Raw genomic sequence first — 27,386 nt, 5'->3', positions numbered from 1 at the left:
CATGAAATAGCGGCCATATTATGTTTTGGCACATCATATGAGCTCATCGACTGGTTAGCTAAACGCCTACAATTTGCCTCTAATTACCTAGCGCAGGAACACAAGGACTGAGAGATGATCCAATGCGCGCTACTAGGGGAAATAGAGCCAGAAGACGAACGAGAGCTTAATAGAATCGGACAAAAATGAGATGTCAGAAATAAAGGGGTGCCTATTCAAATTCCTCCTATGCATACAACATTGGTCGAGGTTCATCAAGAACTGGACAAAACGACTCAGGCAGCAAAATATATGGCCAAAGTATGCAAACGTATGACAAAGGTGTCCGAACTAATGAAGAAAGAGTGGTTCGAAGCTACTCAAGACAATGCAAAATTAACTGTCCGACTACAACAAGCTGAGTCGAAACTTAAGGAAGCTGAAGAAAAACTACAAACACGACCAGGCCATTGTATGGGAGGAGTTGCGAAAAAAAGAAGATATAATCGACCAGGCCAATAAACGAATAAAAGAGGCGGACACTGAACTACAAAGAATGAGAGACCAACTCCAAAGACGCATCAACAGGTGGACGGGTTCCAGAAACGAATCCATGACACGCTTCAAACACGAAAGGAGGAGTTTGATCAACTCAATGATCAACACATGACTCTCAAAATACATTTTAATCGGAAGCAACGAATAATAGATGATCTCAACAGGCACATTAAAACACAGGAAGGGTTATGCCAAAAACATACAGCTTGATTCGAAGCAGAAAAGGAGGAGATGACTCAGCAAGGCTGCAAACAGCTCATGCATAAATATGAGCAGGTGCAAACCTCACTCATGGTGGCAAAAGCAAAACTGCAATTTGAGCAAGACTTGGCAGCAGCACGACAAGAGTGTTAAAAGATGAAATTAGTACTCTGGAGTATCGACTCAACATGGGCAAACAAAAGTACCAAGCCAGATTGAGCAGACACAAGAAGAAAATGTACCAGGCAATCACAAAGTCACTAGTAAACAGCTGGAAGACGTAGTCGACTCAAGCAACCGAGTTACAATTATTGTGGGCCGACCACGAGAACAAGAAAAAGCAAGGCCAGGGATTTTTTAAGATGGATGAGGCTACCATGTCCATTGTTCGAGACAAGTTGCCTGGAGATTTCTACGAACTAGCATCCAGCTTGGGATGTCTCCATCTAAACATTGATGGGAATCAAGCTCAACTCGTGTGAACATGTGCTTATGAAGAAAAGCACACTGTGTGAAAAAGTGTGTCAGCACACTTTACTGTAGTCTGTGTAGTTATCAAGTGTAAATGTCGTCAAAGAATATCAAATATTCTTACGATAGAGTCATACTCGAGGGGTTATCTTGATTAGATTCCACCAACTACATTTAATATGGCAATCCCTCGAGGGCTTGTATATTAAACCCCCTTGGCCCATTGTGTTTAGTTGATGATTTTTAGTTGATAAATATAGTTTTCTCTTTAGTGCGTAAGTTGTCATCCCCCTACCATGTATTTTATTATTTCTAGTTATTTTGTTTGATTCCTTATCTTGCTCACACCTCCACTCTTACACACACTACGCTTCCGCACAACCCCAAATCCACGAGAGTTAGATCCTTTACAAGGATCTCCAACCCTCACGCTCTGATATCATGTAAAGAAGGCTAGCTCTCATAAAGTTGGGTTATGTGGAAGTGTGGTGTGTGTGTGAGATCGGCATACGAGCAGGAGAATAAATGAGAGAAAATAACCAATAATAAATACACAGTAGGGGGATGACAACTTATGCACTGAAGAGAAAACTATATTGATCAACTAAAAATCATCAACAAAAACAATGGGCCAAGTGGGTTTTGTATACAAATCTTCAAGGAACAGCCTGGAGTCTACTTATAGACATCCACTCAAGTACAATTTTGTCATAAGAATATCTAACATTCTTTGACCACATTTACACTTGACAACTACATGTCACAATCTAGTTTTTCTTGTAGCTATCACATGGATTACAATAAAGTGTGCTCACACACTTTTTCTCACATCGTGCTTTTCTCCATAAGCACTTCTTTACACGAGTTGAGCTTGATTCTCAACACCCGTGACAAGACAAAAGACAAGGGAGATGGGGTAAGGCCAGCACAAGCTCTGCACCCAAAGTAAATTCCAGTCAGATAATCCCTGCAAAAAACATAGGCACTCTTGAATTTTCCCATCGACTTTGATTCGGCAAGATTGAACTTTCATGATCGAGTTCAAGTATAGAGGAGCAACTTAAAGACCACGGCCCAGCAGATCGAGCAACTTCAACCAAGTCAACAATTACACCAACCGAGCTTACCACAACACACAATTCATCTGGAGGGGGCATGTTGAGAATCAAGCTCAACTCACTAAACACGTGCTTATAGAGAAAACCATGGTGTGTGAAAAGGTTTGTGAACATACTTTAACGTAATACATGTGACCTATTTAGCTACATGAAGAACTAGATTGTGATATCTAGTTAATTGTGAGCTGTAAATGATGTCAAACAATATTAGGCATTCTTATGAAAGAACCGTATTTGAGTGCATGTCTATGACAAGACTTCACAAACCACACTTAAGGTGGAAGAGCATTGGGAACTTGTATATACGGGGCCCACTTGGGGTATAACATTACATAGAGATACGGGGGTTCAGGAGCATGCCTAACAATTATAGCTATACAAATATTATTATATGCTGATGATTATGTGCTGAATTTTGACTCTCCAGAGTGACTAAAAGACAACTAAATGCCTTTAAACTATTTTGTACTGACAAAGGTTTGTCCATAAACATGGATAAAATGGAAGTGATGGTCTTTAACACCACTCACGCATGGGTAACAAGATCAGAACCGGAATTCTTCTTGGAGAGGAGAAGGTGGAATACACATTTACAAGGCCTCGCTTCTCCTTACCGGAGGCTGCTCGTGCCCGACTTTCTCGTGGATATGCAGCCCTTGGTGCTCTCAAGCGACAATGTGCACAGTTGCAGTTCCAAGAGCCACGAACTAAGTTGTGGTTATTTGATACACTTGTCACACCAACTCTTCTCTATGAACTAGAAATGTGGGGACGGAGTCTTATCAATGATTGCCCGCGTGATAAGGAGCAAAGCATCGGTGCCCTATGATATAATCTGGGCAGAAATGGGAGCAGCACCTATAATCACCGACGCATTATTCCGATCAGTGGCATTTATCCAAAGATCTATGGGAGCTCCCTAAACGAAGGTACCCAAGGTTGGTACTTATGTCATCAAGACAACTGGCTGAAAATGGAGACATTCATTGTTGGTATGCTGAAATGCAACAATGGTTCAAGTCACATGGCATGAGTGTAAATGCACTACCCCCATTCCAATACAAGTTGGACTGTCCCTGTTGAGAATCAAGCTCAAGTTGTGTGAACATGTGCTTGTGAAGAAAAGGACAATGTATGAAAAACTATGTGAGCACCCTTTATTGTAATACGTGTAGTTGTCGAGTGTGTGAGAGCACACTTTATTGTAATCCGTGTAATTGTCGAATGTTAGTGTGGTCAAAGAATATTAGATATACTTATGACAAAATCGTCCTCAAGTGGATATCTTGGTTAGATTCCACCAACACATTTAATAGGGCAGTCCCTTGAGGACTTGTACATAAATCCCCCTTCAGTTTAGTTGATGATCTTTAGATAATTAATATAGCTCTCTTAAGTGCATAAGCTGTCATCCCCCTACTGTGTGTTTTCTTATTTTTCTGGTTATTCTCTATAATTCTTTCTGGTTCAAGTCACATGGCATGAGTATAAATGCACTACCCCCGTTCCACAATAGCTTGGACTGTCCCCATCTCAATATGACCAAAGTGGAAAAGAATAGAGTGATCCGAACTGATATTATTAACTTCAGCTGACTGGACCTGACTGGACCTGAGGTGTCATCCAGCAATCAGAGTCTTGCACAGCATGAAGAAACCTCTGATGTGCTGTCACCTTTGTTCTACACCCGTAGAAAGAAAAAAAAGGGCAAGATGCCTGAGCAAGAGGCCAAGGACATGACATCGAGTGAAGACTCAGATCATTCACCCCGATCAGTCCACAACAAGTATGAAATGAAGAAGGCCCCAGAAATGACCAAAGGAAAACTCCGTCAATCGAACCGACAAAAGAGCCCGATAGTTAGGTTCGGGTACAATGAGTACATGGCCCACCACTATGCATTCATGATGAAGGTCGCAGCAGACCAAGAGACCAAGAACCCGAGACTTACAAAGAAGCTGCCCAAGATCCCCGGTGGATCGAGGCAATGAGGGAGGAGATGCGCGCGTTGTTTGACAACGATACTTGGGATTTAGTTCCATCCTCTGAAATCAAGAAAAAGCCAATTGGTTGCCGCTGGGTGTTCAAGATAAAGCATAATACGGATGGCACGGTCAATCGGTTCAAGGCTCGGCTAGTCGCCAAAGGGTATGGTCAAACCCATGGCATAGACTATGAAGAGACATTTGCCCTGGTGGCAAAAATGACCACTGTGAGGACAGTAATTGCTCTTGCAGCAGCGAAAGGATGGCACTTGCATCAAATGGATGTGAAGAACACATTCCTCCTAGGTGAGCTTGAGGAGGAAGTTTATATGATGCAACCACGTGGCTTCGAATCAAACAAACATCCACATGCAGTTTGTCGATTCAAGAAGCCGCTCTATGGACTGAAGCAAGCCCCAAGAGCATGGCATTCAAAGATCACATCATATCTTCACGACATTGGCTTTCGGATATCAAAATCTGATAACTCGTTGTATGTTCAGAACAATCCCAAAAGCCCCATCTTCTTAATCTTGTATGTCGATGACCTTGTCATCGGTGGAGAAAGCCTTACCGAGACACAAAAGATTAAAAAGCTGCTTTTGCAGAAGTTCGAGATGAAGGATCTGAATGACTTACATTATTTTCTTGGCATCGAGGTCATTCAAACTCCAGAAGGGTTCCTACTCTCAGAACGACACTATGTGTTGAATTTGCTCTACAAGTTCGGAATAACCGAGTGTAAGTCCATCTCAACACCCCTTGATCGAAATATAAAGCTAACAGCAGATTCTAGAAAATTCTGTGAGCCGACACAGTAGCGCCAAATAATTGGGAGTCTTATCTACTTAACTATCACCCGACTAGACCTCAACTATTCGGTCGGGGTTCTTAGCCAGTTCATGGAAACCCCCTGCGACAGTCACATGGATTGTGCTAAGAGAGTGTTACGTTATATTAGTGGAACACTTGATTATGGTATCTTCTATAAACGTGGAGCACCACTTCGACTCGAAGGCTTCACGGATGCTGATTGGGCAGGCAATGCATCTGCTAGGTGATCCACTTCGGGATTTATGTTTTCACTCGGTAGTGGAGCAATCTCTTGGAGCAGCAAGAAACAACCAACAGTCGCTCTATCGAGCACTGAGGCGGAGTATAGGGCTGCAGTTGTAGCTGCTTGCGAAGCTGTATGGCTTAAAAGATTGCTGAAAGACTTCAACGAATTGGTGAACAAGCCAATAATGATCCACTGCGATAATCTCAGCAGCATTCAGCTTGCAAAGAATCCGGTGTTTCACTCCTGGACTAAGCACATCGAGGTGCACTATCATTACATCCGTGAGCGCATATTGGCCAGTGACATTGACGTCCAATACGTTGGCACCAACTTGCAAGTGGCTGATATTTTCACTAAGGTGCTAGGTCTTGACAAGCTACGGCAATTCTCAGTGGATCTAGGCCTTAGACAACTCAATATGTTGAGCTTGGGGGAGAGTAAAAGTACAAAGACGAAGGAAAACATGGAGAATAAGCACCATACAAGAGGAAGAGTGAGACCGGCATTGGCAAAGTAAGGCCAGCACATCTAATGCAGCTTGACCCGGAAAGTTAGAGGAAGATTTTCCAAAGCCCGGAATTTTTGAAGCTCGAAATTTTGGATTGGCAAGATCGAGTACATAGGAACAATTGGAAAACCACGGTCTAGTAGTCCAACCAACTGCAATTGGGTCTTCAATTACAACAAGACAACCAAGCTTAAGAGGACACACAATTGACCTTGAGGGGGCGTGTTGAGAATCAAGCTCAACTTGTGTGAACATGTGCTTGTGAAGAAAAGGACAATGTATGAAAAAGTGTGTGAGCACACTTTATTGTAATACGTGTAGTTGTCGAGTGTGTGAGAGCACACTTTATTGTAATCCGTGTAGTTGTCGAGTGTTAGTGTGGTCAAAGAATATTAGATATTCTTATGAAAAAATCATCCTCAAGTGGATATCTTGGTTAGATTCCACCAACACATTTAATAGGGCAGTCCCTTGAGGACTTGTACATAAATCCCCCTTCAGTTTAGTTGATGATCTTTAGATAATTAATATAGCTCTCTTAAGTGCATAAGTTGTCATCCCCCTATTGTGTGTTTTCTTATTTTTCTGGTTATTCTCTATAATTCCTTCTCTTGCTTATACATTCACTCTCTCTCTCTCACACACACACACTACGCTTCTGAATACTAAACTCTACTAGAGTTAGATTCTTTATAGTACCCATCCAAATATGACCAAAGTGGACAAGAATAGAGTGATCCGGACTGATATTATTAACTTGGAAAACAAAATAACATGGATCAGCCCCAAAATATCACTTGGTACGAAGATGGTCCACTATAAGACACACTTCTTAAACCTCAAAGGATGGATTCATAATCAGGCTACCTTATATGGGCATACATCTATCCTATGCGTCGTGCAATGTGATAGGGCAGCTGCGAACTTCATCACATCAGTTACAGATTGATGTAGGCAAATATACACGAATACATCTAGAAGAAAGAATTTGCCAACTGTGTCATCAAGTAGTGGAATCCAAAGAACACTATGTTTGCCATTGTAGTGTGTTTTATGAAATCAGTGGGAGATATCATTGCCTCTTTAAACAAGGCTTTGGCCTGCTACGCAAGGTAATGGAATATGAGGACCAATGGTGCCTAGGACTTTTCTTGCTAGAACTCAAGAGACATAAGGGAAAGTTGTTGAAGGACAATAATACAGCCCCACAAGCTCATCCACAAATCACAACTTTCTTTAGCCCCATCACTCCTACTAATGCTACAAGTCAATCAAGGGATACACAAATCGGCTCTGGACCAAGACATAACAAAGGGGTTACAATTGATCAGGCAATAGCAATTTCTTGTGCACATAGGCCCCGGCCCCATGGACCACGACCTCAGCATCTTTGACATCGACACATAAAGGCCATTATTTCCAGCCATCGCAGGTGCTCCCCTCACTTCCGAGACCTCTCCATTTTGGATCGGCCTATGCTAAAGATCTTTCGAAGACAAAAGTTACAATGTGTCTAACTTGAGAATCTCACATGTGCCGAAAACCAGATTGCCTCGTCTATTTTTATCTTATTTACTTTTATATTTACTGAGTACTAATTATTCTATTTTGATTTGTTGTTCTCAAAGACGAGATAACACTTAAGATGTAATCTCTTGTTTGGTTTTATCGGCCATTTTGGCCTCTCAAAAGACGTTAATATTCTTTCTTTCTTGTTTACACACACAACGTTGTCGTGAAGATTTCCGGCCATAAGGGGAAAGCGAGACGGATGTGCGTGAACGGGGGCGTGCAAGGGTCCACAAGAATGAGGCTTATGTACAAAATTAAAACAAATGTAAATATTGAGTATTGATAAGTACTAGGTAGAGTGTCTTAATAAGTACTTTATGATCACACCTATTGAGGGAATAAGGGATTGAAGGGAGAAAATCGAGGAGTGAATCTGAGAGAAAAGCAGCTGTCTTAACAGCCTGATGTAACGGCTTCTCTGATTCCTTGAGCTATAAAAGGGGGGAGAGAAGACGGAGAGAGTATCCACAATTGGGAGGGGAAAGTGCTGCCAGACCGAGCTCTGCAGATTTCCTTCCTATTCTCTGTTTTTCCAGTTTTCTGTGGTAGCCTCCGTTTCGTTCTGCAGTGAGGCCTCCGTTTCGCGCTGGTAGCCCTTCCTGATCAGAGGCTCACTAGTGTCTGCGTGCGTGAGTGAATGGAGCTCGAAGCTCCGTTGCCAGCTGAGTCCGGTTGTAATTCTCTTAGTAAAGATTAATAGACTATTTTGTTGTTTCCAATTCCCTGTCTTCTGTGTCTCTGCCATGTTCTTATCACCGCTCCTTCTCACTCATGTGGGCGTACCTGAGTGTGTGCGCCCGTGAGCTCATTGTACGTTATCCATCGCAGCTTCGAGACCGATAGCGCGTGCCGAGCCCATGTGCTCACTGTTCAACATCCGGAGACTGGTCTAGATAGGATACTTGTCCGGACCTCACTCCGGCAAAGATATCTGGATAACCCCCTTTCCTTACCGACTCCGGAACAGCGCTCCGGCGAGAGTTATCCGGACATCGATCCGGTTAATCCTTCTTCTCTTGCCAGCTCCTTGATCCGAGGCCTCGGTGGTCCCACCCCGTTTCAGCACATCCACACGGAAAAACCACGACAACGCTTCAGCACATGCCAACTTATCGAGAGGCTATATTCTTTACACCTTCCTTGAAGAGGAAATGGTATCTTCTTAATTCATAAAAAACAACACAATAACATAATGTTGTTGAAATTCCACTCCCTCATGACACAATTGGCAAATAAATATTCCTTTTTTTAGAGGTGTTGAATATCTCACTACCTCAATCTCTAACTAATGTGAAGAAGTTCATAGCTTCCCTATCCCAAGTGCACAACCCATGGGATAGATGTATGTTCATATAAGAGGGCTTGATGATGATGATTAATCCACCTTGGGATGTGTGTAAAAGTGTCTTATAGTGGGCCATCTTCCTACCAAGAGAGGTGGGGATGATCCATGTTATTTTGTTACTAAATCGATAAAAATAGTTTGGATCACTCTAGTCTTTTTTTCCCAATTTGGTCACATTTAGATGGAGACAACCCAATCTATATCGGAACATGGGTAGTGCATTTATGTTTATGCCATGTGACAACGTAAGTGACACGCTTGACTACCTTGGTTTAGGGAGCTCCCAAAGTCCTTGGATATTGTTCTTGATGATTATTGGGGCTGTTCCTATCTCTACCTCGATTATATCATGGGGCTTATAATGCAAGCAACCATTGAGACTCAAGGTCTCTCTAAATCTTTCAAGGTATTTTCCTTGTTAAGACTTGGCCCCAAGTTTCAACTCCATAGAGTTGGTGTGACAAGTGTATCAAATAGCCACAATTCAGTTTGTAGCTTTCAAAACTGCAATTTAGAGTGCTCTATGAAAGCATGCTACAATTATTAAAGCATATTATAGACATTGTACAAAAAATGGGAGAGAAAGAAAGAAACTCACAAGAAAGCCCCAAAATAAGGAATAGAAATATTTTGATGCTAAACTTGGGTTCTTTGTGATAGGAACAGCATTTACATAAATTCCATAATCAAATGTTGGGGATGTAAAGCAATTGTAAGATGCATTTGTTGCATTTATCCAGCTTGACCTATTGTGACCAAATTCTATATGAGTACCATCTCCACAATCCAGGTATGATTCAATGCAACTACTTTTCTCAGTTTTGCAAACATTGTGGAGACACTCATTCACCCGCTGTGAAAGCATGTAAAAATACTATAAATGCCACAGGCCCAGAAGACTGTTTACGAAATTCAAGAATGGAAAGTATTTGTAGCAAACCTGTAAACCAAAAAGGTACCAACATGCACCCACCACATGCCCTGCCAAAACGTACATAAAAAGATTGATTGCAAAATTAGCCCACGCAGTCTCATAGATAAATCCTAATTGGGAATGGCCAGCCACCAGAGGTAAAAAGCGAAAACAGCGTGGCACATATTGAAGAAGTACTGTAACTCTAAGAATATTTTTTATAAGATTTGCACTTCCTTCTCCATTATCAAAGTGATGGATCACTAGCCACAATATTATCTGCAAATGAAAATAGCAAATACTTTTAGCACCGATTGATTCAAATATTAACAGATCATTTGAAGAATGACTTAATGTAGAAGAAAGAAAGAAAGATATATTAACGTCTTTTAAGAGGCCAAAATGGCCTATAAGACCAAATAAGAGATTACATCTTAAGTGTTGTCTAGTCTTTGAGAACAAATCAAAATAAAATAAATATTACTCCGTAAATATAAAAGTAAATAAGATGAAAAGAAAAGAAACGAGGGAATCTAGTTTTTGACACATGTGAGATTCTCAAGTTAGGTATATTGTACCTTTTGTCTTCGAAAGATCTCTATCATAGGTCGATCCAGAATAGAAATGTCTCCGAAGCGAGGGAAGCACCTACGATGGCGGAAGATAATGGCTTTTATCTGTCGAAGACAAGGGTGTCGAGGTCGTGGTCCATGGGGCCAGAGCATACGTGCACGGCAAATTGCCATTGCCCGATCAATTGTAACCCCTTTGTTATGTCTTGGTCGAGAGTCCATTTGTGTCTCCCTTGATTGACTTGTAGCATTAGTAGGAGTGATGGGGCTAAAGAAAGTTGTGATTGTTCTTTGTGGATAAGCTTGTGTGGCTATATTCTCAACAACTTTTCCCGATGTCTCTTGAGTTCTAGCAAGAAAAGTCCTAGGTATCGCTAGTCCTCATATTCCATTACCTTGCGTAGTGGGCCAAAGCCTTGTTTAAAGAGGCAATGGTATCTCCCTCTGATTTCATAGAAGACACTACAATGACAAACATAGTGTTCTTCAGATTCCACTCCTTGATGACACAATTGGCAAATTCTCCCTTCTAGAGATAGTCGTGTATATCTTCCTACCTCAATCCGTAGTTGATGTGATGAAGTTCGCAGCTGCCCTATCACAGTACGCAGCGCATAGGATAGATGTATGTCCATATAAGGTGGTCTCATGACAAATCCATCCTCCCATGTATGTAAGAAGTGTGTCTTATAGTGGGCCATCTTTGTACCAAGTGGTATTTTGGGGCTGATCCATGTTATCTTGTTTTCCAAGTTAATAATATCCGATCGGATCACTCTATTCTTTTCCGCTTTGGTCATATTTAAATGGGGACAGTCCAAGCTATATTGGAATGGGGGTAGTGCATTTATACTCATGCCATGTGACTCGAACCATTGCTGCATTTCAGCATACCAACAATGAGTGTCTCCATTTTCAGCCAATTCTCTTGATGACATAAGTGCCAACCTTGGGTACCTTCGTTTAGGGAGCTCCCAAAGACGTTGGATAAATGTCACTGATCGGAACAACGCCTCGGTTATTATAGGTGCTGCTCCCATCTCTGCCCGGATTATATCATGGGGCACCGATGCTTTGCTCCTTGTCATGCAAGCAATCATTGACACTAAAGGTCTCTCTAAATCTTTCCAATGATTTGCCTTGTTAAGACTCGGTTCCCATGTCTCTACTCCATAGAGAAGAGTTGGTGTGAAAAGTGTATCAAATAACCATAGCTTAGTCCGTGGCTCTTGGAACTGCAAATGTGCACATTGTCTGTCAAGAGCACCAAGGGTTGCATATCCACGCTACAGTTGGGCAGAAGCGGCCTCTTGTAAGGAGAAACTAGGTCCTGTAAATATTACTCCTAGGTATGTGTACGAGCGTGTGTATTCCACCTTTTCCTCTCCCAAGAAGAATTCTGGTTCAGATCTTGTTACCCATGGTTGGGTGGTGTTAAACACCATCACTTTAGTTTTATTCATGTTGATTGACAAACCTTTGTCCGTACAAAATAGTTTTAAGGCATTTAGATGTCTTTGTAGTCCTTCCGGAGAGTCAAAAATCAGCACAACATCATCAGCATATAGTAATATTTGTATAACTATACGTGCTAGGTGTGCTCCAAAACCCCCAAATCTCTCTATGTACTGTGATACCTCATCTATATAGAGACCAAAGAGTGTGGGGGATAGTGGGCATCCTTGCTTCACGCCAATTGTGCTAGCCACCGCCTGTCCAATTGAACGGCAGCCATTTTGCTCTGCCAATATACTCAATTCTTATTCTAGAATCGAGCCATATAGTTTAGCCAAGTAATGGCCAATCATGTTGTCCTATAGTTGCTTGGCATCATGGGGTCTCCACTCTTGAGGATTGGCACAATGGTATGTTGAGTCCATCTAGTAGGAAAACTTTCACACATGGCTCTATTAAATATGTGTGCTACCAACGGGAGCAAGGTGTCACAGGCATAGAAAAAGTGCTTACCCACCAATCCATCATGATCTTGGATGTTCCTTTTTGTTTTTTTACTACCTCTATCCAAGGAGCATTTGCTTTAATTTCGTTTTGGGTGTGCTCAGCTTGAGCTTTGGCATCTTTGGCCATGCCTGCCCATGTTTGCATTTCCTTCATGACATTGGCTTTCACTGTAGAGATGCATCTTTCCGCTGCTTCTTGTCCTTTTTCTAAATCCACTTTAATAGCTCCTAAGTCAACCTTACTTAAGGATATTTCATCCTTAAGGTATTGTGTCATGTCATCCTTGAGCTCTAAGAGTGATTTCTCCACATGGCTTATTATGTCTTTCCACATCTCTTCTAATAACTCAACCTTGAGAGAGGCATACAATTCTGTTTTTTGTTTCTCTATCTCCTTTTTCATTTCTTCTTTTAGTGCTATTTCTATATCTTATCTAATAAGATTGATCTCTTGCGCAATCAAATGGCGTAATAAATCATGTTTCCCATTTTCGACATCAAATGGAATGTCGGATGGGGCTTGCGTTCTAGGTGCCTTGTGTACCTTTCTAACGCTATTCGGGGTGCTTCCATCCCGTCCTTTTCGTCTATGATATCTTCTTGGGGTCTTCCATGGATCTGGACCCTCGTCATGCGTGTTAAGATCCATCTTTACATTTTCTGTCCATTCAGACTCCATGGTGTCTTAGGACAGCAGCCTGCAAGTATAGGAGATGTTGAGGGCAGAAAGAACAATATAGACTCTAGAAATTTCTACTGGGCAAAAAGCATAGAGGAACAGATTTGGCAGATGATACAAGGAATCAGATTTGGCAGAAAACGCACAGGATCACGCATTGCAGAAAACACAGAGGACAGACATTGCAAAAAACGCAGACAGACATTCACATTGCAGAAAACGCAGAGAAAGACCCATCAACGAGTGGACAAACTTGAGTCAAACACAATTGGGTTTAGGGGTTTATTAAGATCTTAAGAAGGGTGGACAGCTACCGTCTAGGCGATAGACCTAGGGTTACTAGGTACCATAATTTCTGTATTCTTGTCACTTGATGTATGTGAGGTTGATGTGTATTTTCATATCAATATTGATTACCACAACCCTACTATGCAAAGACAAGATGTAGTGTACATATACAAGAGAAGTTACAAACATTGGTCAGATAATGGATTTAGCACTTTTCATATTTTCATGCAATGACAACTTGGATGTGTGTAACTCCTAGCTTCGATAACTGTGGAAATACATGGAAATGCACTATGTACTGTACAAAATATTAAACAATAAAAAAGAAGGCATGTACAACGCAACATATTTCTCGTTGTACATGTGGTTAAATATTGTCGCCATTCCACATCTCTGAAGGAACTGCAAAGCTACTAATGAACAATGACTTCCTGGAAATGTAAACTCAAAATGCACCAGGATTCACACAAATAAACTAGTGTGGAACTTAAATTCAATGACCGTTTAATGTTTATGGACTACTTCGAAGATGAGAAATGTCCCCTGAAGTTTAAGCTCTAATTAGTACTTTGACTGTACTAGACTGAATAATATTGGCAAGATGCAGCTACAAGTCATTTCAAATTTTCTCAATGCTGAATTTGTATATCATTAATCTTGGTAAGCAATGGGTTTTTAACTTTTCTCTTCTACCAAAATATATGCAAAAAACAGGAACGTCTAGAAAATTTACTTCACATGCTTGTACATTTATGTTTTCTAAAAGATATCATGCCAAGCATAAGGTCATGGATATGATATGTTTGTATTTTCAAGGAATCTGAACATTCTAGAACGTCTTTTATGGATTAATATCAGTTCTTCAATGTTTGGATTTCGGTTTTAGCGCTCTAATCGGTATAGGAAAAATAGATTGACAGCATGCATTTAGAAGTATTTGTTTTCACTATCCTAACGATTCTTACCCATTTAATTGAGGACTATATCATCAACACTATTGATCACTGACGAAAATAAGAACATTCATGGCTTATTGATTCCTTTACAACCCTATATTTTTCTTAGTTATGCAAAGATGCTCAGGCACATTGCACTTCTGATAAGCATCAATGCAAATTGTACATAGACTGCAAAAGAAAGTTTCCAATGATCAGACCTGAGGCATAGGCAACACTGCAAATATGTCTAGTGTGAAGTAAGTTCGTAGATAATTACGTGCTGCCTCTTTGGGGTCATTTGCCGGTTCTTTCCCCCCTAATGTGCTTGATGGAATACTAGTCGCCAACCTGAACTGAAACACATCCAAGATCAAAATCAATCATTTCACTCGAACATATACTATAAATAACCAATACACAAAAAATTCCAAGAAAATTTAATATATCAATAGCCCAGATTCAAAACCTCCAAAAAAACATGATTCAGATTAACACTCCTCATTAGGGCTTTTGTAGGTTATATATCCATTCCCAGGGCCTGTCTCATGATTTGAGGTCACTTTTTAGCATCACCAGCATATAGTTACGAGAATCCTCGTCCATTTCTTTCATCCCACAGGACATTAGGACAGAAATGATTTAAATATACCTACTAACCCTAGGAACACAAATGTTTCCGTTTTCAATGTGACCACATTTCAGAAAACTCTATGATGAACCATTGTAACCACACTGAAATGGAAACAAGTTTCAATCAAGGCTAACAAATGTTACAACAAAATACCAAAAGAACAAAATGGCCTACGTTAACATCTTTTAAGAGAACAAATCAAAGAAACAAGTTATTGGAATTTTACAAATGTACGAAATTGGATCCCCACACTCCAGGTGGTATGAAGATATCTTCTTGGAATTATTCGTAATCGTTTGAATATAGTGCATTTCTACGAAGTCCATTTCATGCGGTACGTTTGTCTCCTCTAGCACCTGATACATGCTCATAGGATGGTGTGATTCTGAATGGGATGGGAATCTTGGCACTCATGGTCAACTATAAGCATTGTCTTTATTAAAAGGCACTGTTTGAACCCCAATCTAATATTATGGATCTGCAGGCAGCAACTTATCACCTTAAAAAATATAGAACTCTTGTGAAATAATTTCCCAACTATTGGGAATAAAGGGCCATCGTGCCTTTTATTAGTGCACAAGTGTGAACGCACTCGTAGCACACTTTTGACTTGTATATACATAATATCTAAAAACCAAAAAAGAGTTACACTCTTTGTACCCAAGACAGTGTGCATCTCTCTCTCTCCCTTTGTCTCTCACTCAGATTCTCTCCCTCTCTGCTTTTGACCTAAACCCTAATCCTCGAGCTGCCTTCAAATTGGTATCAGAGCAGAGTTTAGGGTTTTCTGCAAAGCAGAGTTTAGGGTTTTCTGCAAAGCAGAGTTTAGGGTTTTCAGCAGAGCAGGTTTGGTCCTTCGTTTGGGCTAAGAAATCATGACTAACAGTAGCCACCTTATGCACATCAAGAAGCTTGAGGGTGCACATAACTTTGCAGTATGGAAAAAGCAATGTTACAACATCCTGCTGCAGAAGAAGCATGCAAAGCCTATTAAAGTCAAAGGGGTAAAGCCTACAGATATGGACCAAGATGATTGGCAAGAATTGAATGAGCTTGCACGCTCGACTATTGAGTTGTCGATTTCTAATGCTTTGTTGTTTAATATTGAAGGTTTGGACTGTGCCTATTCTATATGGACGAGACTAGAAGAACTGTTTTAAAGTCAAAGCGCAATGGCAATTGCGAGGAACCCTGTGTTCCATGCTCGCACTAAGCACATTGAGGTGCATTATCACTATGTCAGGGTAAGGTTCTCCGCTGGAGAGATCAGTTTGGCTTATGTGCCCACGCAAGAGAACATTGCAGACCTCTTCACAAAGGCTTTGCCTAGGGAGAAGTTTGAAGCTTTCCGCAAAGCTTTAGGCCTAATCCCATTTGTAGATTCATCTCTATCCACATAGCTTGGCACTTGTTTAACTATGAGTGTCAGCTCCTTGTTCACCGCATCACTCCCAAGGGGGATTTGTTGACATATTTTGGTAGTGATGTGTGTGAACACATTTAGGACAATAATGTGTGAACACACTTAGGACTACAGGGGCATTTTTTCCCTCTTTAGGAGGTTTTCCCCCGTCTAAAAATACTCTTAGAACCCTAAAGTGGTCAAGCTTTTTGGGATTCAAAGCAAGAACCCAACAGATATTGGTTTCCTAATAGTGTATTGAAGTATTTTTTTCTCTTCCTCTACTCTTCTCTATCTTTTTCCTCTCTCTCATCATCACATATGAGGGGTAGGTCACAACAGAGAGGCAAATCTGATAGTTATGGTCGTAGTAAATTACGTGGTAAAGATGTAGAATGCCATCACTGTCGCAAAAAGGGTCACATTAAACGTGATTGTTTCAAATGGAAGAAAGAGAAAGGAAAGGGCAAGAAGATAGATGATTTCATAGAAGAAAAGAGAAACCTTCAACCGAGGAAAGGCAATACTAAAATTGAAGAGGTGAATGTAGTCACTCATGATAATGATAGTGGAAATGATGTACTCTTTGTTTCATCATGCCATAGACAACATGCTTTACTTGCAGATACGGATGGTGACATGCACACTTGCATACTCGATTCCGGTGCTTCTTTTCACGTCACCCCTCATCGTGAGTGGTTTTCAGATTACACAGGGGGTCGACATGGTGTTGTCCATCTTGGGGACAACTATGGATGTGAAATTGCAGGTATTGGCACTGTGCAATTACAGTTTCAGCATGGTTATGCTTTCACACTTCAGCATGTACGGCATGTACCTCAGCTCAAGAAGAGCTTGATTAGCACAGGACAGCTAGATGATGATGGATTTCACACAACCTTTGGTGATGGGAAATGGAAGATTTGTAAGGGATCTAGAGTTATTGCCAAGGGTAGTAAAAGTGATACTTTGTATCCCCTCCATGTATCTAGCGTGAGTGACCATGTTGTTGCCATAACCGAGCAGCCTAGTGTTTCTTTGTGGCATGGCTGGTTGGGACACATGAGTGAAACTGGTATGAAAGTATTGTCTCGTTTGGGTTACTTGCCATGTCTTCATTATGCTGATTTTGAACATTGTGATCATTGCATTTATGGTAAACATGTACAAACATCTCATAAAAAGTCTCTTTCGCTGAAGTCGTCCCCGCTTGAGTTTGTAAATTCAGATGTATGTCAGATGCCAGGGCTATCATTAGGGGGAAAGAAATACTTAGTCTCTTTTGTCGATGATGCTACACCGAAGGCATGGGTTTACCCTATTCGTAGCAAGGATGAAGTGCTCGACAAGTTTCGAACATTCTTGGCATTAGTTGAGAATCAAATTGATAAGACACTTAAGTGTCTTCGCTCTAACAATGGTGGGGAATATGTGTCCAAGGCCTTTCAAGCATTTTGTGACAGCAAAGGGATAAAGAGGGAACTCACTGCCCCTTATAATCCACCCCAAAATGGAGTTGCAGAGTGTATGAATCGGACTATTCAAGATAAGGTCTGTACTATGCTGCCTCATGCTGCGTTACCCCATGGTTTTTGGGCAGAGGCAGTTATGACAGCTGTTCACTTGATTGATCGGTCACCTAACAGGTCTTTGGGAGGGGGAATACCCCACGAAGTGTGGTCGGGTAAGCCACCTTCATATGCTCACTGGAGAGTGTTTGGCTGTGAGGCTTTTGTGCACATTCGTAACAAAGAACGCAACAAACTTGAGCCAAAGTCCTGCAAATGTATTTTCCTAGGATACGGTGACGAGGGTGAAATGGGGTATAGATTGTGGGATCCCGAGAAAAGAAAAATAGTACGCAGCAATGATGTTATCTTCCGGGAAAATCGCATGCATAAATAACCCGAAAAGACCGAGGAAGTACGGAGGGTTGTATTCTGAGAAGAAATACCTTTTAGACAGAAAAATGTGCCCGCTGTACAGCAGCAAACACCTGCTGTAAACTTACCTGCAAATGCAGAAAATGAGGTTGGAAATGATCAGCCAGCCTTTGCCAATAATGATGAGCCACCAAATGTGGAGGAACGGCTAGAACAGCAAGCTGTTAATGCTGATTTGCAGGCTGAAATGCCTGGACAGAAAGTTGAAAATGATGATTTGCAGGCTCAACAGCTACCAAACAATGAGCATTGGGTTAGGAGATCGTCTAGAGTTACTAGAAGGCCTGACAGATTTGTTCCTAATGCAAACAGTGTGGTTGATTATGTCATGGTAACTGATTGTGGCGAACCGGCTTGCTTCAAGGAAACAATGGACAGACAGGACAATAAGAAATGGTATAAAGCCATGTTGTCAGAGATGGAATCTCTTGAGAAAAATGACACTTGGGATTTGGTGCAGTTGCCTAAAGGGCAGAAAACACTTCCATGCAAATGCGTTTATAAAATGAAGGCCATTTCTGATTCCTCGCCAAAGTATAAAGCAAGATTGGTTGCAAAAGGATACAAGCAGGAATATGGAGTTGATTTTGATGAGATCTTCTCTCCTGTAGTTAAGATGACTACATTAAGAACCATTTTGGGCCTAGTTGCAGTTGAAGATATGGAGCTCATACAGATGGATGTGAAGACTGCCTTTTTACATGGCGATCTGCATGAAGACATATATGCAGCAGCCTGAAGGTTTTGTGGCTAAAGGCAAAGAGAAGATGGTTTGTAAGCTCAAAAGGACTTTGTATGGGTTGAAACAAGCACCAAGAGAATGGTATCATAAATTTGATGCATTTATGCAGTCTCAAGGTTTTCGTAGAAGTCAAGTGGACCACTGCTTGTACACCAAGAAGGCAGGAGATGGCAGCCTGATTATCTTGGTTTTGTATGTTGATGATATGTTGATTGTTGGCAAGGATATTCATGCCTTGGATTCATTGAAGCAAAGCCTTCATGGCAGCTTTGATATGAAGGATCTTGGTGATGCAAATCACATCCTTGGCATGCGAATACTCCGAAACCAGTCGAAAGGGGTACTTTCTATCTCAGCAGGAGTATATCTCTAAGGTTTTGCAGCGTTTCAATATGGAGGGGGGAAAACAATTGGGGTTCCATTGCCTCCATATTTGAAACTTAGTGCAGAAGACAGCCCTACATCTGATGATGAGAAGGCTGAAATGGCTAAGGTTCCATATGCTTCAGCCATTGGCAGTTTGATATATGCGATGGTTGCTACACGCCCTGATATTGCCTTTGTAGTGGGAGTGGTTAGTAGGTACATGGCAAATCCCAGCAAAAAGCATTGGGAAGCGGTGAAAGGTATTATGAGATACCTCAAAGGCACAAAGGACTTGGGCATTAGCTTTGGAAAGCAAAAGGCATCTATCGTTGGTTTTAAGGATGCGGACTATGTTGGTCACGCAGACTGCAGGAAGTCTACTTCTGGGTATGTGTTTACTTTCACAGGAGGAGCGGTCTCTTGGATCTCCAGACTACAAAAGTGTGTTGCATTGTCTACTACAGAGGCAGAGTATGTTGTTGCCACTGAGGCATGCAAAGAGGCTTTATGGCTTTCATATCTAGTGAGAGATCTTGGCATTATAGAGTTAACTATTCTTCATTGTGACAGCCAGAGTGCTATCATGCTAGCTCGGAACCCCGTCTTTCATGCAAAGATGAAGCACATAGAGGTGAAGTATCACTTCATCAGAGGTGTACTTGACAGCAAGAACATTGAGCTTGTCAAAGTACATACAAATAATAATCCTGCAGATCTTCTCACAAAGGGTCTTCCAGCTGAGCGATTTGCTCATTGCCGACAGATGATGGGAGTTGGATAGATGTATGTAGTTCGGCTTTGTACATACTTGGACTTAGCTGACTTTCTTTTTCTTCTTTTTTTCTTCTCACAGCACATTGCCTTTAGGTGGGAGGTTATTGGGAATAAAGGGCCATTGTGCCTTTTATTAGTGCACAAGTGTGAACGCACTCGTAGCACACTTTTGACTTGTATATACATAATATCTAAAAACCAAAAAAGAGGTACACTCTTTGTACCCAAGACAGCGTGCATCTCTCTCTCTCCCTTTGTCTCTCACTCAATGCCATGGTAACTCAAGTATTGCTTTATGGAGTAGAAGTTTGGGGTGGCACATCTCTCTTAATGCATGGAACGAGATTGAGAAAATTCAAAAGATGTTTTTAAGGAGGCAATTAGGAGTTAAATGCACTACCTCTTACAAGGTTATGCTCTTGGAAATGGGCGTTCGACCCATAGAACTATTGGCACTCCAAAGAGTATATAAATACATTACAAAAGTCAAGAATATGCCGAATCATCGATTACCAAATCTTTCTTGGAATGTTGGATGTAAGCTACAAAAGAATCATAAAAGTAAGATTCTCTCATCTGGTTGGGTTGTTGACATAAAGAAATGGTTTAGAAGATGGGGTGTGGATGATCTTTTAGAGCTTTCAGGGATTGCTATGCAATATGTAATGATTGAGGAAAGGTTGGTGGAATCATTAAGGGTGAAGTGGGAGGATGCTAAGAGGACAAAGCTAGAATACTACATTGCAAATGTCAACCCTGAATGTTGGTCTCAATATAAAGCAAGAATGTCTATTGATCGTATCCAACCTTATCTCATTACCAATATGAGTAGCAATGCTCGTAGAGCCCTTACACTACTTCGCACTCAATCTCACAAGTTAGGTATTGAAGTTGCATCATGGTATCAAAATGTAACGAATTTGACGACATGTAAAGTATGCAATGAAGGCATGGTAGAGGACAAATGTCACTTGCTCTTCACATGCTCGACATATAGTGCAATTCATTCAAGATATGTTGACATACTAAGAGGGAGTGATAACTTAAGATCCATACTTAAGACACCACCTAGAAGGTTAAGCTCATATGTGTATGCTTTATTAACACATAGAGACTTTGTGTTTCAACATATGAATACCCCTTCTTAGGAAGGAGCCATATATCAAGAACACATGTATACTCTGGTCCCATAGGTCAAAATTGGCCTCTTTATGGACGATAAAAATTCTAATTCTAATTCTAATTCAGACTCTCTCCCTCTCTATTTTTTACCTAAACCCTAATCCTCGTGATGCCTTCACCAACATGACTTCAACTTGAGCTTTAATCTTGTAAGTTGACTGCTACTCTTCTTCGTTAAAATGTCACCACTAGGAACCCCATTGTTGAGCATCAACTTCAACTCATGTGAACCTGTGCTTATAGAGAAAAACCCTATGTGTGAAAATGTGTGTGAGCACACTTTATTGTAATCCATGTGAACTATGTAGTTACACGAAGAGCTAGATTGTAATATCATGTTAGTTGTCAATTGTAAAAACAGTCAAAGAACATTAGATATTCTTATGACAGAATCATACTCAAGTAGAAATCTATGACTAGACTCCATCAACCACATTTAACGTCACAGTCCCTTGAGGACTTGTGTATAAAGCCCATTTGGTTCATTGTGTCTTGTTGATAATTTTTAGTTGATTAATATAGTTTTCTCTTCAGTGCGTAAGTTGTCACCCCCACTCCAATGTATTTTTTATTTCTGGTTATTTTATCTGGGCCCTTATTGACGAGGGCAAAGCCCATAATAAGAGGATTTATTGCTACTTTGTGGATTTCCAAAAAGCCTTTGACACTGTGCCACGTGCTTAGCTTATGCAGTGGCTAGAAGCCCTTAGTGTTCCTACAGATATGCAATGGGGAATCTATGCACTCTATGAATCCATGTCAAGAAAAGTGCAATCTTCCAATATCAGAGGCGGTGGATAGCACAATCGGAGAGAAGCAAGGACGCCCACTATCACCCACTCTCTTCGGTCTCTATATAGATGAGGTATCACATTACATAGACAGATTCGCGGGTTCAAGAGCATGCATAATAGGTATAGTATACAAATATTACTCTATGTTGATGATATTGTGCTGATTTCTTACTCTCCGAAGGGATTACAAAGACATCCAAATGTCTTAAAACTATTTTGTACGGACAAAGGTTTGTCAATCAACATGGATAAAACTAAAGTGATGGTGTTTAACACCACTCAAGCATGGGTAACAAGATCAGAACCGTAATTCTTCTTGCGAGAAGAAAATGTGGAGTAACATTTACAGGGCCTAGCTTCTCCTTACAGGAGGTTGCTTGTGCCCGACTTTCTCGTGGATATGCAGCCCTTGGTGCTCTCAAGAGACAATGTGCACATTTGCAATTCCAAGAGCCACGAACTAAGTTGTGGTTATTTGATACACTTGTCACACCAACTCTTCTATCTGAACTAGAAATGTGGGGACCGAGTCTTAACAAGGAAAATCATTAGAAAGATTTAGAGAGATCTTTAGTGTCAATGATCACCCGCCTGATAAGGAGCAAAGCATCGGTGCCCTATGATATAATTCGGGCAGAAATGGGAGCAGCACCTATAATCACCGAGGCATTATTCCGATCAATGGCATTTATCCAACGTCTATGGGAGCTCCCTAAACGAATGTACCCAAGGTTGGTACTTATGTCATCAAGACAACTGGCTGAAAATGGAGACATTCATTGTTGGTATGCTGAAATGCAACAATGGTTCGAGTCACATGGCATGAGTATAAATGCACTACCCCCATTCCAATACAACTTGGATTGTCCCTATCTAAATATGACCAAAGTGGAAAAGAATATAGTGATCCGGACTGATATTATTAACTTGGAAAACAAGATAACATGGATCAGCCCCAAAATATCACTTGGTACGACGATGGCCCACTATAAGATACACTTCTTACACACATCAAAGGATGGATTCATCATCAGGCCACCTTATATGGGCATACATCCATCCCATGCGCTGCATAATGTGATAGTGTAGTTGGGAACTTCATCACATCAGTTAAAGATTGATGTAGGCAAATATACACGAATACCTCTAGAAGAAAGAATTTGCCAACTGTGTCATCAAGTAGTGGAATCCAAAGAACACTATGTTTGCCATTGTAGTGTGTTTTATGAAATCAGAGGGAGATACCATTGCCTCCTTAAACAAGGCTTTGGCCTGCTACGCAAGGTAATGGAATATGAGGACCAACAGTGCCTAGGACTTTTCTTGCTAGAACTCAAGAGACATAAGGAAAAGTTGTTGAAGGACAATACTACAGCCCCACACGCTCATCCACAAAGAACAATCACAACTTTCTTTAGCCCCATCACTCCTACTAATGCTACAAGTCAATCAAGGGAGACACAAATGGATTCTCGACCAAGACATAACAAAGGGGTTACAATTGATCGGGCAATAGCAATTTGCCGTGCACATAAGCCACGGCCCCATGGACCATGATCTCAGCACCCTTGTCATCGACAGATAAAGGTCATTATCTCCCGCCATCCCAGGTGCTTCCCTCGCTTTGGAGACCTCTCCATTCTGGATCGACCTATGCTAGAGATATTTCAAAGACAAAAGTTACAATTTATCTAACATGAGAATCTCACATGTGCCAAAAACCAGATTCCCTCATCTCTTTTTATTTTATTTACTTTTATATTTACGGAGTAATATTTACTTTATTTTGATTTGTTGTTCTCAAAGATGAGACAACACCAAAGATGTAATCTCTTGTTTGGTCTTATAGGCCATTTTGGCCTCCTAAAAGACGTTAATATCTTCTTTCTATCTTTCTTTCTTGCTCTCACACATGCACTATGCTTCTGCAAACCCCAACTCTACGAGAGTTGGCATTCTTTATACCCATGTTTTGTGCTCTTGGCAGCAAATTGCTTCTCTTGCTCTCCTCACACATGCACTATGCTTCTGCACACCCCAACTCTACGAGAGTTGGCATTCTTTACACCCATGTTTTGTGCTCTTGGCAACACATTGAGGTATAGGTCCATGCGTGAGTTCTCCCCAAAGATTTTCAGCTTCTGTATCATCCATCTTCAAACAGTACAATGTATTCACCAAAGGTGTCTAACTGAAGTTTTTGGTAGCTCCAATGTAGTTTTTTGAATTGGGCCCATCCCTAGTGATGTTAATAATCATAGAGATGTAGAGGCATTTATTATTGTCAGCATCTTTGAAGGAGGCCAGTCAAAGTCTTTGGTCTCTCTGTTATGCTTTTGTTGGTTTTATTCTTTCATGTTACCTTTATCTAATCTAAATTAGCCATATTGTTAGTAGTATTCTTCCCTTCCTATTTTGTTTACCTAATCTTTGATTCCCCATAGTTCTAAGAACTTCACAAGTTTTATACAGAATTTTCTTAAGTGGAATCTTTGGAATGAAATTGGTGTAACCATCAAATAGATAAGATCTTTTCTTTTTGAAAATAGATGAGCATTTTATGGTTCATATTAAATCAATTTTGTAGATTTTGATCTATAATAATATTTCTTCTATTCATCGATTGATCATGACATACACAAACAAAAATACACCCAAAAATTTCAAAGATATTAATACTTTTCAATCATTTAAATACTTGAAAGGTTAAAAGATGTAACCTGAAGAAGCACGTGGAGAAAATAAATGAAGTCTGTTATGCTCCTCATTATTGTCACAACATTTGCAAAGGTCGTGTTGAAAGTGATGCAATAGTGCTGCTGTACAAAAAAGTACAAGATATTAGGTTATAGATAAATATTAAGTTGTTAGAGAATCTAAGATAAGGCACTAACAATGTCACAACTTTTTAAAAATAAAAAACATTTCTCGTAGTAAGTTTCTAAATTAAAAGACACCCCACTTATTGCGGAAAACCTGACCACTTTGAAGCAGAGTGCCAGAAGAAGAAGAATGACTCCGCTGCCTCACCCTAGCAACAAACGAACTATGCTGCGATGGCTGGCCTAGATAACGAAGGGTCGAAGTTTGTTGTGCAACTCTGAAGAATAGCATAACAAGCACTTCCCAACCTGATGATGTCTGGTCCGTGGGCTCAGGAGCCTCAAATCACATGACAAATCAGCAAAAATGGGTTCATGAATTTCAGGGAACCCAAGAGACCCGGCGTGGTACAAAACGGTGATGAGTCTACACACATGATTGAGCACATTGGAGATGTGGCCTTCATCAATCACGACAACAAGGGTTACATCAAAGATGTACTCCATGTCCCAACAATCACAAAGAATTTGGTCTTGGTTGGCCAAATTGTCGAGCAAGGAATGCAACTGCGATTCAACCTGGAAGGTTGCTTCATTGAGGATAAGGGCCAGCTAATCACTCATGCAAGAAAAGAAGGTCGCATGTTTATCCGCGACACGACTGAGGTGAAACACAGCAATGTATCAAAGGGACTCAAGGCTGTGTCTGATATCGAGTTGTGGCACAAAAGGGTTGGCCATGTAAACCTCAATAAACTCCGATCGATGCAAACAAAAGGAGTTGTGCACGGATTGCCACGATTTACTTCGAAAAATCCTCATGATGTATGTGAGGCGTGCCAGCTAGGCCAGCAACATAGGCATCCATTCACGAGAGAAAGGAATGTGAGTAAAGGCCTGCTGGATGTCATCCATTTGGACATATGAGGCCTGGCTCAAAACGAGAAAATCGGTGGGTGTAGGTATTTTGTTACCTTCATAGATGATTATTCGCAACATACCTGGATATGCCCAATGAAGTTGAAAAGTGAGGACATCTCTCACTTTCTCAAGTTAAGGAATCGTGTGGAAAACAAGACGAATCGCCATATTCAATGCTTATTGTTTGATTGTGGCCAAGAATACTTCTCAACCGAGTCCACAGCCTTTCTAGTAGAGAAGGGGATTCGCTGGGAATTCTCTTGCCGATACACACCACAACAAAATGGTGTTCCTGAGCAGAAGAATCACACAATTCTTGAGATGGCCCGCACTATGTTGCAAGAGAAGAACATGCCAAAGATCTACTACAAAGAGGCAACAATCATGGTCATGTATCTCATCAATGGGTGCACAACCGAGGGTATCCATGACATCATCCCTCACAAGAAGTATTTTGGGAGAAAGCCAGACCTTCCACACTTGAAGGTTTTTGGCAGCATTGCATACATGCACATACCAAATGAAAATCAAATAAAGCTTGATCCAAAGCCAGAGAAGATGATCCTCGTCGGTTACTCACTTGAGCAAAAGGGTTCGAAGTCTTTCAACCCCATCACTCGATAGTCACGAATAAGCCAAGATGTGGTATTTGATGAATTGGCATCATGGTATGGCCTAGCACTGGCGACCCCCACCGTGTTCGAGACAAGTCGATCTAACACAGACTTTGGGTGTGAAAAAGAAGAGACACCAACGGCCATTATGGGTAGAGAACCAGCAGAATGCCTGCCCTCACTCTCCAGCAATCAGAGTGTTGCACATCAAGAAGAAACCTATGATGTGGTGTCACCTCGGTAGTACACCCATAATAAAAAAGGCCAAGAGGCCAAGAGCATGGCCTTGGGTGACAACTCAGATCAATCAACCCAATCGGTCGATATCGTGTATGGTGTGCCAATAATGAGGACACCTGGATTAAAGAAGACTCACACAGATGACAATAAAGTGTGCTCATGCACTTTTTCACACATCATGCTTTTCTTCATAAGCACATGTTCACACGAGTTGAGCTTCTTTCTCAACACTTGAGCTTTACGATGAGATTTGAATAATGAGACAATAAGATCAAAGAAAACAAGTTGTAGCTCAAGTTCTCTATAAGTGAAGAAGTATAAAAACGTTTGTTATAGCTTTTACAATGTTTGGATCGTTTCGCATTACCTCATTATCCTCTCTCTTTCTTTGTCTTTTTTCGGAGCGCTATATTTGTTCACTCTCTTTTGATAGTGGCCTAAGGAACTGAATTGGTTTTATATCTAGGTTACTTTATATCCACTCATCCATGACCCTACACAAAAGTCACCTTAACCACCAATCTGGTTTACATGATCAAAGGGTCAAGCAAGTCTAAGAGATTGATATTATTGATCTTGGGAAAGAACCCCATGTAGAGATAATATTGGTAGTGTGTCCTTGAACCATACAACTCCTCATCCACCCACGGACAAGTAACAGATGTGTGGATTTTGACATGTTACATCATAACAACCAATACATCTTCTACAGCATTTGGTTCTCTGTTCCAATTAGATACAAGCCTGGTTTGGTTTTTTGGCCTTCAAACTAAACCAAACCATTTATAAATAACAAAAACCAAACCA

General features: G+C 40.9%; 3 pseudogenes across 1 annotated transcript in view; 1 reads left to right on the top strand and 2 right to left on the bottom strand.

The window, feature by feature from the left end:
* LOC147859192 (putative cyclic nucleotide-gated ion channel 20, chloroplastic) overlaps positions 1-27,386 on the bottom strand; it is a 37,350-nt pseudogene that overhangs the window by 7,446 nt on the left and 2,518 nt on the right. Inside the window, exons 3-7 of the transcript XR_015530363.1 lie at positions 24,703-24,801; positions 14,367-14,501; positions 9,864-9,989; positions 9,738-9,778; positions 9,396-9,543 (exon numbers count right to left, since the gene is read on the bottom strand). The product of XR_015530363.1 is annotated as a putative cyclic nucleotide-gated ion channel 20, chloroplastic (transcript). The remainder of the gene's footprint in view (positions 1-9,395; positions 9,544-9,737; positions 9,779-9,863; positions 9,990-14,366; positions 14,502-24,702; positions 24,802-27,386) is intronic.
* On the bottom strand, positions 10,630-12,646 carry LOC147859194 (uncharacterized; annotated as a pseudogene).
* On the top strand, positions 22,268-23,778 carry LOC147859193 (uncharacterized; annotated as a pseudogene).

This window comes from Azolla caroliniana, unplaced genomic scaffold (genome assembly GCF_043228905.1).
Source record: "Azolla caroliniana isolate FFs.n. ecotype wild unplaced genomic scaffold, voAzoCaro1.0.p SCAF_10, whole genome shotgun sequence".
In the NCBI taxonomy this organism is placed as follows: Eukaryota; Viridiplantae; Streptophyta; class Polypodiopsida; order Salviniales; family Salviniaceae; genus Azolla; species Azolla caroliniana.
This window is presented reverse-complemented; position numbering and strand designations above follow the sequence as displayed.